Here is a 13090-nt window from a genome sequence, read left to right on the forward strand (position 1 = left end):
GTAGAATGTACGCAACTTATCATTATCTTATGGTGGTGATAGAGAGAATTATTGACACACACATAATAAATAGAGTGACACTTTTTTTATAACTGTAGTCTCCGGGCCAACACAAATGGGAAGAATTACCTTGCGTTCTTTGTCTTTGATGAGTTCTGAATCTAAGATCTCAAGAATCTTAACCACTTTATTGACCACTAAGTCACACCCTTAAATGCAAATAACACTTTTTAAATATAATAAATTTAATATTTTAAAAATTATGTAATTAATTGTTTCTTGATTTTTTGAACTAAATATTAAGAGTGGATATATATTTTTTTGTATAGTAGTTGAAGAACTAAACTTTACCAGACAATCCAATTGCAGCGTTACAAATTTAAGTCTGCAATTGTTGTTTTTTCTTTCTCTTAGTCATTAACTCTAATTTATGTCTGTCTTAATCTTCATTAACTTTTACGAGCTATAAATTTTAAAAATTGTAACGTTCACGTGGGTCTTAAATATACCATTGATTGATGAGGACTTTTTTTAGTCAAATATTTATCGTACTTGTATATGAGTGTGAATTTCATTATGCTTTTATTTATTTTTGTTAACAAGAGTACGTTATCACTATTTTTGAGCGTACATAATTTAACGTAATAACTTGCAACATAAAAAATATGATAAACTTTATCTAGAAAATTATAAAACCTAAAATTCTTAGTTTGGGGATTAATTATGTTATTGATAGATTTATTTTCTTTGCTTACACAATTGGAAGTTATTAAATAAATTAAGTTCATTAATGTACTTTAATTATATTCACTATTTCAAAATTATGAGACACTATTACAAGTCGAATAACTAATTTTTCTACCGTAACTTCTTCATATACTCTGTAAATAGTATTTTTAACTAAAAAGAATTTGAATTTTACCTCAAAAATATTAAAAAAAAATAGATGTGTGAATTTTAATCATTTTTTTTCTTGTAAAAGAATGACCTTCTCTTCATTCATATTAAAGCTGAGGAAGTAATTCCAATAGTTATATTTTATTTATACTCAAAAAAAGTCAAACACTTTTTCCCTTGCAAAGTATAGAATCTACTTTGATCCCTTAATATTTAAGAATTGAGAAATAATATTTTATTTTTTGAGTACTTACATTGATATGTGCAATATATTTTACTCTATAATATAGAAGCGAACAGATAAGCTTAGGCTCAGTCGGTTAATTAATCGATTTGGCCTTCTCCTTTATTTATATTTAATAATAATAATTTCTCTGTTTTAGTTTAGTTATCTTATTTTTTGTTTTAGTATGTTATGTATTTGTAAATCACTAAATAATAAATACTATAAATTACAATAATTAATAAAATAAAATATGTTAAAAATTTAATCAAACTCTCAAAATACAGATGGGATAGCATTATATTATTTGAACATTACATTAATAGTACTATAAATCACAATAATTATCAACTTAAAATTTGATTAATTTTCGAAATTTCACATGTGCCATATAAATTGCAACAAGGAGAATAATATATATTATTTGAAAATTACATTAATTAAGAACATTATAAATCATAATAATTAACAACTTAGAATATTTTTAAAAACATATTAAAAATTTGTCTGACTAGCAAAGCTTCCCACGTAAATTGGGACAAAGTGAGTCCTCTAACATATATTATTTAAATATTACATTAGAATATTATAAATCACAATAATTAACAACTTAAAATATTTAAGAATCATATAAAAATGTGATTAACTCTTTAATTATATCCATGCCACAAAAAAATTGAGATAAATAAAAAAATATATATTGGGCGATTCCTGTACCGGCTCTTGTATCTAGTATATTACATCATTCTTAAATAAGAGTTAGATATTTTTATGTTTTAATTTTCAAAAAAAAAATTGTTAAAAAATAAATTTCACTAAAAATTTTTAAATTTGAAGGTTACTATTTCCATTCCACATGTGATGAGTTATTACTTTTTGGACCCTTAAATATTACTTAAGGAGTAACGTGAAATCGACTCTAAATTAAGTATTAACAAAAGTTACGTGAGGCACCGAGACGTGTGCAGTCATTTGACTTTCCCTTTTTCCTGTTGTGTATCCAATAATTTGAGAGAACTATTTTTTAAGTTATGATAATTCAAAATTGATTGTTTATTTTTACTTATTAAAAATAGTTGACATTTTCAAATTAAGAGATAATTAATTATTTATTTTCATCTTTATTCTTACTTAATAAATGTGGAAAACTAATATAATGGTAAAGAGAGTATATTAAATTAATATCAAAAGGTAAATAAGATAATAGAGGGAGTACTAAATAAAGATTACGAGTATGTTTTAATGGACTTATAGTTTAAAACTTATTTTTTGTTATTTAACTTAAACAAATATCTAAAATATATTTTTATCTTGCACAAACATTAGTAAAATATTTATAAAATTATTTTAACTTAAAATCATTTAAAATAAGCCAATAAAAAATCTCATAAACTTGTAACCCTTGAACCTAATAGCAACGGACATAAATTTTATCTGGTGTAAAAAGTCCAAATAATTTATATAATAAATACTCCCTCAGTCGAGAAATGGTTATATATATACTAGACATCGGAGCCCGTGCTAGCACGGGCCCAATATGTATGATTTTTTGTTTCAATTTATGTGATAAAGACAAAATTGAAGAGTTAATCAAACTTTAATATTAATTTAAAATAGTTTAAATTTTTAATTATTGTTAACTATGGTAAGAAAAATTTTATGTCTTTTAACATTCTAAATTGCTAATTATTGTTGTATGATTTGTAATATCTTTTACGCAATTTTGAAATAATAAAGGTTATTTCTTCTTTCTCAATTTATGTGGTACTAATAAAATTTCGAGATTCAATCAATTTTTTTTGTCTTTAAAATATTCTATTGTTAATTACTGTAAATTATTGTACTTTCTAAGTAATTTTTAAATAATATATATTATTTCATTTGTCCAATTTATGTGTCACCGATAAAATTTGAAGAGTTAATCAGATCTTTTTCATATTTTTATATCTTTTGAATATTTAAGTAAATAATTATTGTGATTTATAATATTTGATACAATTATTTTAAAAAAATTAAACAACAAACAAAACGAATTCATCATAGAAAATTACCAAAGCATCCTTGAATACATCAATAATGGGTCCCACTTTTTGTTTAAAAAAATATGCATATTGGGAGGATATTTTTGTCCAAAGTGGAAATAGAATAAGTATAAAGCATTAAAGTCTTTTAAAATTTTAAATTGTTAATTGTTATTGTATGATTTGTAATGCTTTTACGTCATTTTCAAATAATAGAGGTCATTTCTTCTTTCTCAATTTATGTAGTACTAAAAAAATTTTGAGATTCAATCAATTTTTTTTGTCTTTGAAATATTTCTAGTTGTTAATTACTGTAATTTATAGTACTTTCTAAGAAATTTTCAAATAATATAATATTATTTCATTTCTCCCAATTTATGTGTCACCGGTAAAATTTGAAGAGTCAATCAGATCTTTTATATATTTTTATATCTTTTAAATATTTAAGTAATTAATTATCGTGATTCATAATATTTTATAGAATTATTTAGTATAGTAAAATAAATTTAAAAGAAACAAACAAAACGAATTCATCATAGGAAATTACCAAAGCATCCTTGAATACATCAATAATGGGTTTGACTTTTTGTTTTTAAGAAATTGCACATTCGAAGGATATTTTTGTCCAAAGTGGAAATATTGTGTAAAAAATGTGTATTTATTGTGATTTTGAATGTTTTGTGGGGTAATAGGACGCACGCAAAGTTAATGTGTCTTTTTGAAAACTTGGGACAACTTCAAGTATCACTTAATGTTTTTTCTCAAAATCTAATTTACTTTCGTAAACTATGTGTCAGATCAAAATCAGATTAACAAATTCAAAAGGAATGAGTAATAAATATATATAGAAATGACATATTTATTATTTAACTAAATAATAAATATGTAACTAAAAATCTTGTTAGCTTTTGGTTGAAAGCAAATAAGATAGTTACCATGATAGTTGCATTGTGGCTTATTATATATAGAATAAATATACACTATACCTATTAGTCATTACCATAAACTTTAATTGGTGCATTTGGATCCAACTTTACTCTTGATCAAAACAAGGTCACGTGAACTTCATAGATTGTTGATACTCTAGTTATGTCTTGTCTTAAAATAAAAATGAAACATTCAAAAGAGTTTTCAAAATAATTTTTCTTTTAACTATAATAATGTAGTAGAGGATAATCTCAAGATATTTTATAAAAAAAATATAAAGGTAAATATAGATAAATATAGTATAGGATAATCTTAAGATATTTTATAAAAAAAATATAAAGGTAAATATAGATAGTTTTTCAAAGTATGTATGTAAAATTCAATGTGTCAAGATTTTAATTTTTGACTATTGATTCAAAGCACGACAATCCGTGCAAGAGCTTTATTGTTATTAAAAATAAATATAAAATTATTCGTTAATGATATAAATATCAATGACCTAAAAGTGAACTGAAAGGTGATTTTAGAAATTTCTAAAGGTTGAAGAGTAATTTTCTCTGTTTAAATGTGTGTTAAGATAATATTCTAACTCTTGTCAATGCATTCTCACTCTTATGTGAGGTAGTGAACAAATAATCGAATTTAGGATATTTATATTCAAAATAGCCGAAGTTTATCAAGTTTAATTTTTTTACCATTGATATGAAGTCCTACTTTATCGAAGTCTAACATCAAACTAAGGTTGAAAGGAATTTAAATTCAGACCAAATGTTGAAGTCTTGGTTTTAACCGTTTAAACTTCAGACATTTAGATAAGAAGTTAGGTTAATTATAATTTAAAGTTTTTTCTAAAGTTCAATTGTCCTTGATATTATCACCCAACATATTGGTTTAAAATTTTATTTCTTTATAGCAATTTAATTTGTACTATCAATTATATAACTCAATGTCACGTTTCGAGTCTACGCCCTAGATATAACTGACACTCAGAATTACTGTAGGTCTCAAGCGAGCCCTTGGTCCGACTTACTACTATATTAAAGAGTGAAGGCTATAACAAATATGCGTAAGCTTTTAAAAGATGAACATGCATTAATTTTTAGAGATAAACTCAATACTTTATTTAAAGATATGAAAATCTGGAAAAATAAAAAATAAAAAAATAAATAAAATATATATGTGTGTGTTTGTAAAACAATACTGAAAGTTATAACTCGACTGACTCATTATGAAGCCTCTAACATACTGAATATAGATTACCAGAACAAAATCACGGGCTACTTGATCATACTCTACAAACAATATATACCGACTATTAATACTTAAGATAAATTGGAGCCCTCCGAAAGTAAGAAGGTCTCACGAAAGTTGTATGAAAGTGGTCCTAAAGATGTGTCTGATGTTGTAAGTACATGAATTTACATCATAAAATGATGCAGGGCCGAATGACATCAATACATGAAATGTACAGTATGTAAAATAACTTAGTAACAATTGTCTAAAATTGAACATACTTAACTGAAATGAGTACTCTAAATATAGACTGAAATAAGGTCAACTAAATAGTAAAACTTGCATATCCTTTAACGATAAAGCTTTAAAAATGAATATATGCAATAATATTAAATACTGAAAATAATATAACTTTACTTTTTCTTGGGGAGTTTCTTACAATTGAAATAAACCATGTGAGCAACATGGAGTCCAACAGTTAACCTAGTTGAGAGGGATTCCCTATACCTTTCCAAGGTATAGAATATGTTTGTCTAATGTGAATCCACTAACTGAGCCTCAAAGGACTAAAAGAGTTGATCGACTAGTGGTATACTTAAATCCTACAGTGACAAGTAGTTATGGGACTTAAATTTTCTAAATCTGTGTATTCTCGAAGATAAATAATCCTTCCAAATAATCTATCTATGCTTATAATATATCACGAAAAATTATAACTAGAATCATACTATGATTTTTTGCTCAAATCTATAAAATTGTATTGCTTGGTGAGATTATGCTCACAACTATATGAAACATACTGATATTTTGTGATTTGATCACTGATGACAAATTGAAAAGTCATATTGCATACACATTAATGGTATATCTTGATGTCATATTGCTTAAGAATTGATGGCATACCCAACTGTCATACTAATCATGAATTGTATACTTAAGAGACTATTTATGAAATATATCTTGCTTCAAGCCCTGAATATAATGAAATTAGTCTTTTATGTATGTTCTTGTCTGGTTTGAGACCACAAGATCAACTTTATGAAAATTTAACTATGCTTTCTTTCTAAAAATAAATATGCACTTGAGACAAAATATATTTTCTTGTAATCTTTCGTGAAATAATGCACTTGAAAATAAACATAATAATATTTTCTTGAAATATTTCTTGAGAATTTTGAACTTCATTCTTTCGTGAAAACAATGCATATGAAATACTATGGGTGTCAAAATGAGCCCAAATTTAGGTAACTCGCCCAAAATTTTATGAGTTAGACTCAAGATAATTTGAATTGGGTTCAATTTCAACCAATTCAAGTCTTAACCCATTTCAAAAGAATCTTCAATTGAGCCAATTTAATCTTCAATTTCAACATGTTTTAAGACTCTTTGCATTGATGTAATGTATGTTACTATATTGAATATATGAATTATTATTTATTTTATATCTTGTAGGATTTATCTTTCCATTTATAATTAATTTTTTTTAAAAAAAATCTTGAGTTGAAATTCAAATTGTGATTAAAAAGTTAATTAACAATATATTAAAATTATTGAGATTACGGGTCAAGTTGCGTGGGTCATGACTCAAATCGTTTTTAATCCATGTGAGCCCAAAGTAAACTTGGGCAGGTCATTGACCCAACTCAATTTCTATTTCAGCTCATTTTAATATCTCCAATTTCAACTCAATCCACCCATTTGACATCCATATGAAATACTATGACAAGATTTTCAAATAACTTTCGCAAAAAAAGGATCCATGTGGTATAATAAACATGAACCATGAATCAATGATCATTAATGATATGATGTATCATAATTAATAGTAAAATCAAGAATTAACGAGAAGAGATAAAAGGAATTCGTAATCATATAATTTGGGATAAAAACCTTAGCTCTGATTTTACTAACTAAAATTGCAGGTGTAGGGCATGAGGAAGAACTACGTTCCTCACTATGATTGTCTTACATACCTTAAAATCTCCATGAATCTTGAAGAGTAATCCTAACTTGATGAAGAACGATGAAGAAACCCTTTCTTGAAATTTTTGAATTCATTTCTTGAAAATCCTATATATGATGGTAGATTCTTTCTTAGAACACATAATTATATGTCAGAATTACTAGGAAATTATGAGAATATGTTTACCTTGATTTAGAAGAAAAAATTCTTGATAGACTAGCTCAAAAATCAAGAGTCTTGAACCGTAGAATTGAATTATTGATTTAACTAGAAATATGAGGGTGATTTGATGTTGGTTGAAAGGTGAGAAAAGAAACTCAAAATAGTACTTTAATGAAATTTAGAAATTATGATATATATGATATACACATATTATACATGTCTACACACCTTTCTACAACCCGTAAAATGATCCACGACACGTGGATTGAATTCGTGGAATTAAGGGAAAAATTCAACTCTCTAAACCCATTTCACGAGCCCAATCTACGGCCCATAGATGCATCCATGGTCGTAGTTTGGACTCGTAAAACTCAGGCCGTGAAATCTCTGATGAAATGGCTCTGGTAGAATGGTCATAATCTTTTACTCTGAACTCCAATTGTTGCAAACTTAACGGCATTGGAAAAAAGTTTCATAAACCTTTAATTTGATAGGTAATTTTGATCACCTTTCTTCATATTCGAAAAATATGATTGTTTGAAGTTTACTCTTATACAATCTTATGAAAAATTAATCGATACGAAAGCTTCAAACTCGACTTAGTGCTAGGTATCTTATGACATGTACATGCATGCAAATTACTTTTATTTAATAAAGAAATTATGTTTTAACCATTCATTAAGAATAAAATAGTGCACTAGTGATAGTTTTAAAATCAGAAAAGGGCCTAAAATACCCCTTAACTATGTGAATTGGTATAAAATTACCCCTCTTCTACCTTTGGGGCCTAAAATGCCCTTGACGTCAACCTTTTGGCTCTATTTTGCCCTCTTCTTTAACAGCCTAAATAATAACCCCAATTAGCAAATTCATTTATGACATGTCGCTATCCTATTGGCTACCCTAATAATTAATTAAACTAATTAAAAAACTAAATACCTACCCGTAACCCAGATATTTTAACCCAAATTCAACACTGTCACAAAATCTTGTAGATAAATAGGTCTTTAAATTCAACTCACCACATGAAAAAAAAAGACTCCTTTTATCAAGTGTAAAAAGTTGTGCCCCTTCTTCCCCTTCTTTAACAATGCTTGACCCAGAAATCCGAGCTAGACCCAAAAAATCTCTGCTTGTATTCGACCTTTTTTCGTTGAAAACATTCACTTCAATCGTCCGATAAGGAAGATTTGCAACATTATTCACATGATACACAAGTTTTTCATTCCATACAGTGTTTGAATCTCTCATTTGTACTTGTGTTCTTTGTCTCTTATTCTCAAACTCAACTTCTATAAATGGTGATGAAGAACCTTCATCGTCTTTTGGCATCAAGTTATTTTCTACCACCACTTCTAAAACCAATTTTTATTTACCATTGTTCATGGTTCTGATAAAGGAAAAAACAGAGAGAAAAAAAACAGATAGGAAAACAGAGGAATAAGATTATACTTGTAACAGCCCTAAATACTAACCAAGAGTCTCATGTCGATTTACCGTTGTTTAATTACTAGAATATGTTTTAGTCTCATTTTGGGAACTTGAAGTGTTGTGAAAATTTCCAACTTGCTTAGCATAAATTCTTATCGTAATTTAAGGATTTGTNATGAAGAACCTTCACCGTCTTTTGGCATCAAGTTATTTTCTACCACCACTTCTACAACCAATTTTTATTTACCATTGTTCATGGTTCTGATAAAGGAAAAAAACAGAGAGAAAAAAACAAATAGGAAAACAGAGGAATAAGATTATACTGTTGACAATGTTGAATTTGGATTAAAAGATCTAGTTACGGATGAGGCTTTTGGGTGGGTATTTGTTTTTCAATTAGTTTAATTAATTATTAGGGTAGCAAATATGATAGTGACACCTTATAAATGAATTTGCTAATTGAGATTATTATTTAGGCTGTTAAAGATGAGGTGGCAAAATAGAGCCAAAAGGTTGACATGAAGGGCATTTTAGGCCCGAAAGGTAGAAGAGGGGTAATTTTGTACCAATTCACATAGTTGAGAGGTATTTTAGGCCATTTTCCATTTTAAAATAGAAGTAACAAATATTATAAAGCTAGAAGTATTATATGAACCAGAAAAATAATAATATTATATATCGAGTTTTCGAGAGTTAACAAATCGTCTAAGTTTTATTTAATTTTTAAATATTTTTTAAAATCATCATAATGTTACAAGTCTTTAGATCACAATGCAATGATATTTTAGGTTGTGCTTGGTATGAAGGAAAATGTTTTCCTAAAAAATATTTTCTTGGGAAATAAGTTGATTTCTAACTTATTTTCTCATGTTTGGTTAGTGAGTAGAAAATATTTTTCGGAAAATATTTTTTATTGATTGGTTGAAAATGAAAAAATATTTTCCAAATATATAATATATTCTTGGCTAGAGAGTAGAAAATATTCTTTAGGAAAATAGTTTCTAAATCGGAAACCAATCTCGATAACTGATCCAGGACCCGACCCCGACACCCGAAATAGGAAACGACCCCAATGATCGATTCGGAATCTGATCCTAAGATCTGACCTAGGACCCCTGACTCCAACTTTCGACCCGGGACAAGACGTTCAAACCTGAACCCTAACAATTGATCTTGACATTCAACCCAGAACCTGACCTCTGGCACCCGACACCCTAAAAATATTTTTTAAAACAAACTTTTAAGAAAAAATTTAAGGGGGAGGGGATTGGTGGGTGGGTGGTGAGGGGGATGGTAGGGGTCGAGGTAGGCTAAAAATTGAAAATTGAAAATAGTTTTCAAAAACAATTTTTTCTGGCGGGGGGAGAGGGTGGAGGGTATTGGGGGGCTCGTAGAAGGGTCGGGGTAAAAAAATGAAAATTTTAAAATTTGTGTCGCTTTCAATTGCACAAGCAATTGTACATGATTGCACAAGTAATATAGTGCCTCTAAAAGAGCCGAATTATCGAACCTAAAGGACTTGTCGATTAATTATTTACTAAATTATATTAATTATAATTATTTATTTCAGAGTGCCAAAAGAATTTACCTAATTAGAATGAAATAATAAAAGACGTATACTAATGAGTTGGAAAATTCTAGGGCTGCAACTTACTAAGAATTCATGTTAATCGCCTACCACAATTGGCAGTCTAACTACATTGTTGAGTGGGGATAAACTTTACCAATTGCGGAGCATTAAGTTTTCATCTTGTTTAGTAACCAAGCAAGGTCTCTAGGTATGTCCCTATCCTAGATACAAATCAACTCTAATTTCTAGAGAAGATCACGTTCTTTTTGTCCCACGTTCTATCCTCATATTCCTCTCCCGAGTTCAATTTGGACAATGAGCCAATCACAAAATACTAAAATAAGAACAAAAGAGCAATTTATGCGATAACTAATCTTCAATCCATAAAATTCAATACTAAATAATCATTCGTAGGTACAACCCCAGAACAAGGGTTTTTAGCTACTAATGTCTAAGAAAAGAACCGTAATAAGTATAATGACTTTTCCCTACAAAGTATCTCCTAGTGTATCCCTCTAATAATTATTCTTATGGACTATTTATAGATGTAGGAAACCCTAAATAAAATAATTAAGTCCAAAACAAATTGGGAAACCAAATCCAAACGAAATTGAATTCCGCATGAACCATAGCAGATTCACATATTTCCGCCGCTTCAACTTGAAAGTGTCTCCAGAATATGACACGTGGCAGATGGCTGCATATAGTAATTCAACTTTTCCTCTATTAAGTTGTCTGCTTGATTTCTTTTTATAATTTTTCATCTTTAATTCGTTTTAGTTCCAAACTTATTTATCTTGGTTCCAATTTAATCCTACAAATAAAATACATTATTAAGCACAATTGATAAAATTCATACTAAAAAGGGACAAATATAAATACTAAATGTGAGGCAAAGCATGATTTAAAATATGTATGTTTAGCCTCACATCAATCTGCAATATTTTTTAAAAAATAAAATTTTTAAAATTAAAATTTGGCGGAGAAAGGGGGGGATGGTAATGGGCTCGGGGTAAGGGTTGGAGTAAAAAAATTGAAAATTCTAAAATTTAAAATATTTTTCAAAAGCAAACATTTAAGAAAAAAAATTGTGAGGGTGGTGGTGGTGGTAGGAGTGATCAGGGGTAGGGTGGTGTAAAAAAATGAAACTTTTAAAATTTGAAGTATTTTAAATTATTTTTTTTGGATATTTTATTTTTTTTGGTTTAGTGGGGGATGGGGTCTGAGGGCTTGTTCGGAAAATGTTTTCCTTCATATCAAACACATCCTTAATGTTGAAAAAGTCAAAGACGCGTTCAACTCAAATATTAAATGAAGATACAAACAATATATTATAATATTTTGATTTTCTCGAAATGTTAATGCAGTATTTATTATTTTGTTGACGCTAAATTTTTATATTCATTATTGTATATTTATCTAAGATTGTATTAATTTTGAATCGGTTACTCATCAATGTCACAATAAATCGAAGAACATTCAATAAAATAATTTTTATTATATATATAGACACACTATCACTACTGAAAATCCTAGGTTTTATGGCCGCGTGCTCTCATTTCATCATCTCAAACCTTTAAATTATTTTTCTTTCTATTCATAGATTGGATTCGGGAAGCAAATAAGCTTTTGCTGAAAGAGATTGTCACTCCTTGAGGTATGACCTTTTGATGAGTTGTTTCTTTATCTATTATTTTTCATTTCACACCTGCACTGTATTAATCTTATGTCAATTCTANTTTATCTGTTATTTTCATTTCACACCTACACTGTATTAATCTTATGTCAATTCTACATTTTCTTAATTTATTCTTTAGAGGAACACCATAGGTTATATGGTCAAGTGCTCTCATTTGTTTATCTCAAACCCCTAAATCATCTTTCTTTTTATTCATACATTGGATTAAAATATAAATATATATATATATATATATATATATATAAATTGAAAACCCTAGGTTGTATAGCCGTGTGCTCCCCTTTGTTTATCCCAAACCCTCAAATCATCTTTCTTTCTATCTATTGATTTGATTTGCGACACAAATAAGCTTTCACCGAAAGAGATTGGTGATCTTTGAGGTATGACCTTTTGTTGAGTTGTTTCTCGATCTGTCATTTTCATTTCGCGCCCGTACTATATTAATCTTATGTCAATTCTACATTTTCTTAATTTATTATTTGGAGGAACACCATAGGTTATATGGTCACGTGCTCCCATTTGTTTATCTCAAACCCCTAAATCATCTTTCTTTTTATTAATATATTGAATTCATAACACATAAGATTTTGCTGAGAGAGATCGGTGCTTCTTAAGGTATGACCTGGTGATGAGTTGTTTATTCATCTGTCTTTTCTCATTTTGCGCCTGCACTGCATTAATCTTATGTCAACTTACATTTTTTAATTTATTCTTTAGAGGAACATTTATTTATTCTAACTCTATATTTTTTCTTTTTGAGTTAAATCTATACAAGAAAGTTATATGAAACTTCATTCTCTTTAGTTACATAATAAAACTGAAGCCAAAATAGTGAAGTACCAATTATACACACACAGTGTGTGTGTGCGCGCGCGCGCACGTGCGTGAGTGTGTGTGCATGCGTGCATGTGTGCGCGCTTGCGTGCGCGCTTGCGTGCGTATATATATCTGTGTGTGTGCGCGT

This window comes from Solanum stenotomum, chromosome 7, assembly GCF_019186545.1.
Source record: "Solanum stenotomum isolate F172 chromosome 7, ASM1918654v1, whole genome shotgun sequence".
In the NCBI taxonomy this organism is placed as follows: Eukaryota; Viridiplantae; Streptophyta; class Magnoliopsida; order Solanales; family Solanaceae; genus Solanum; species Solanum stenotomum.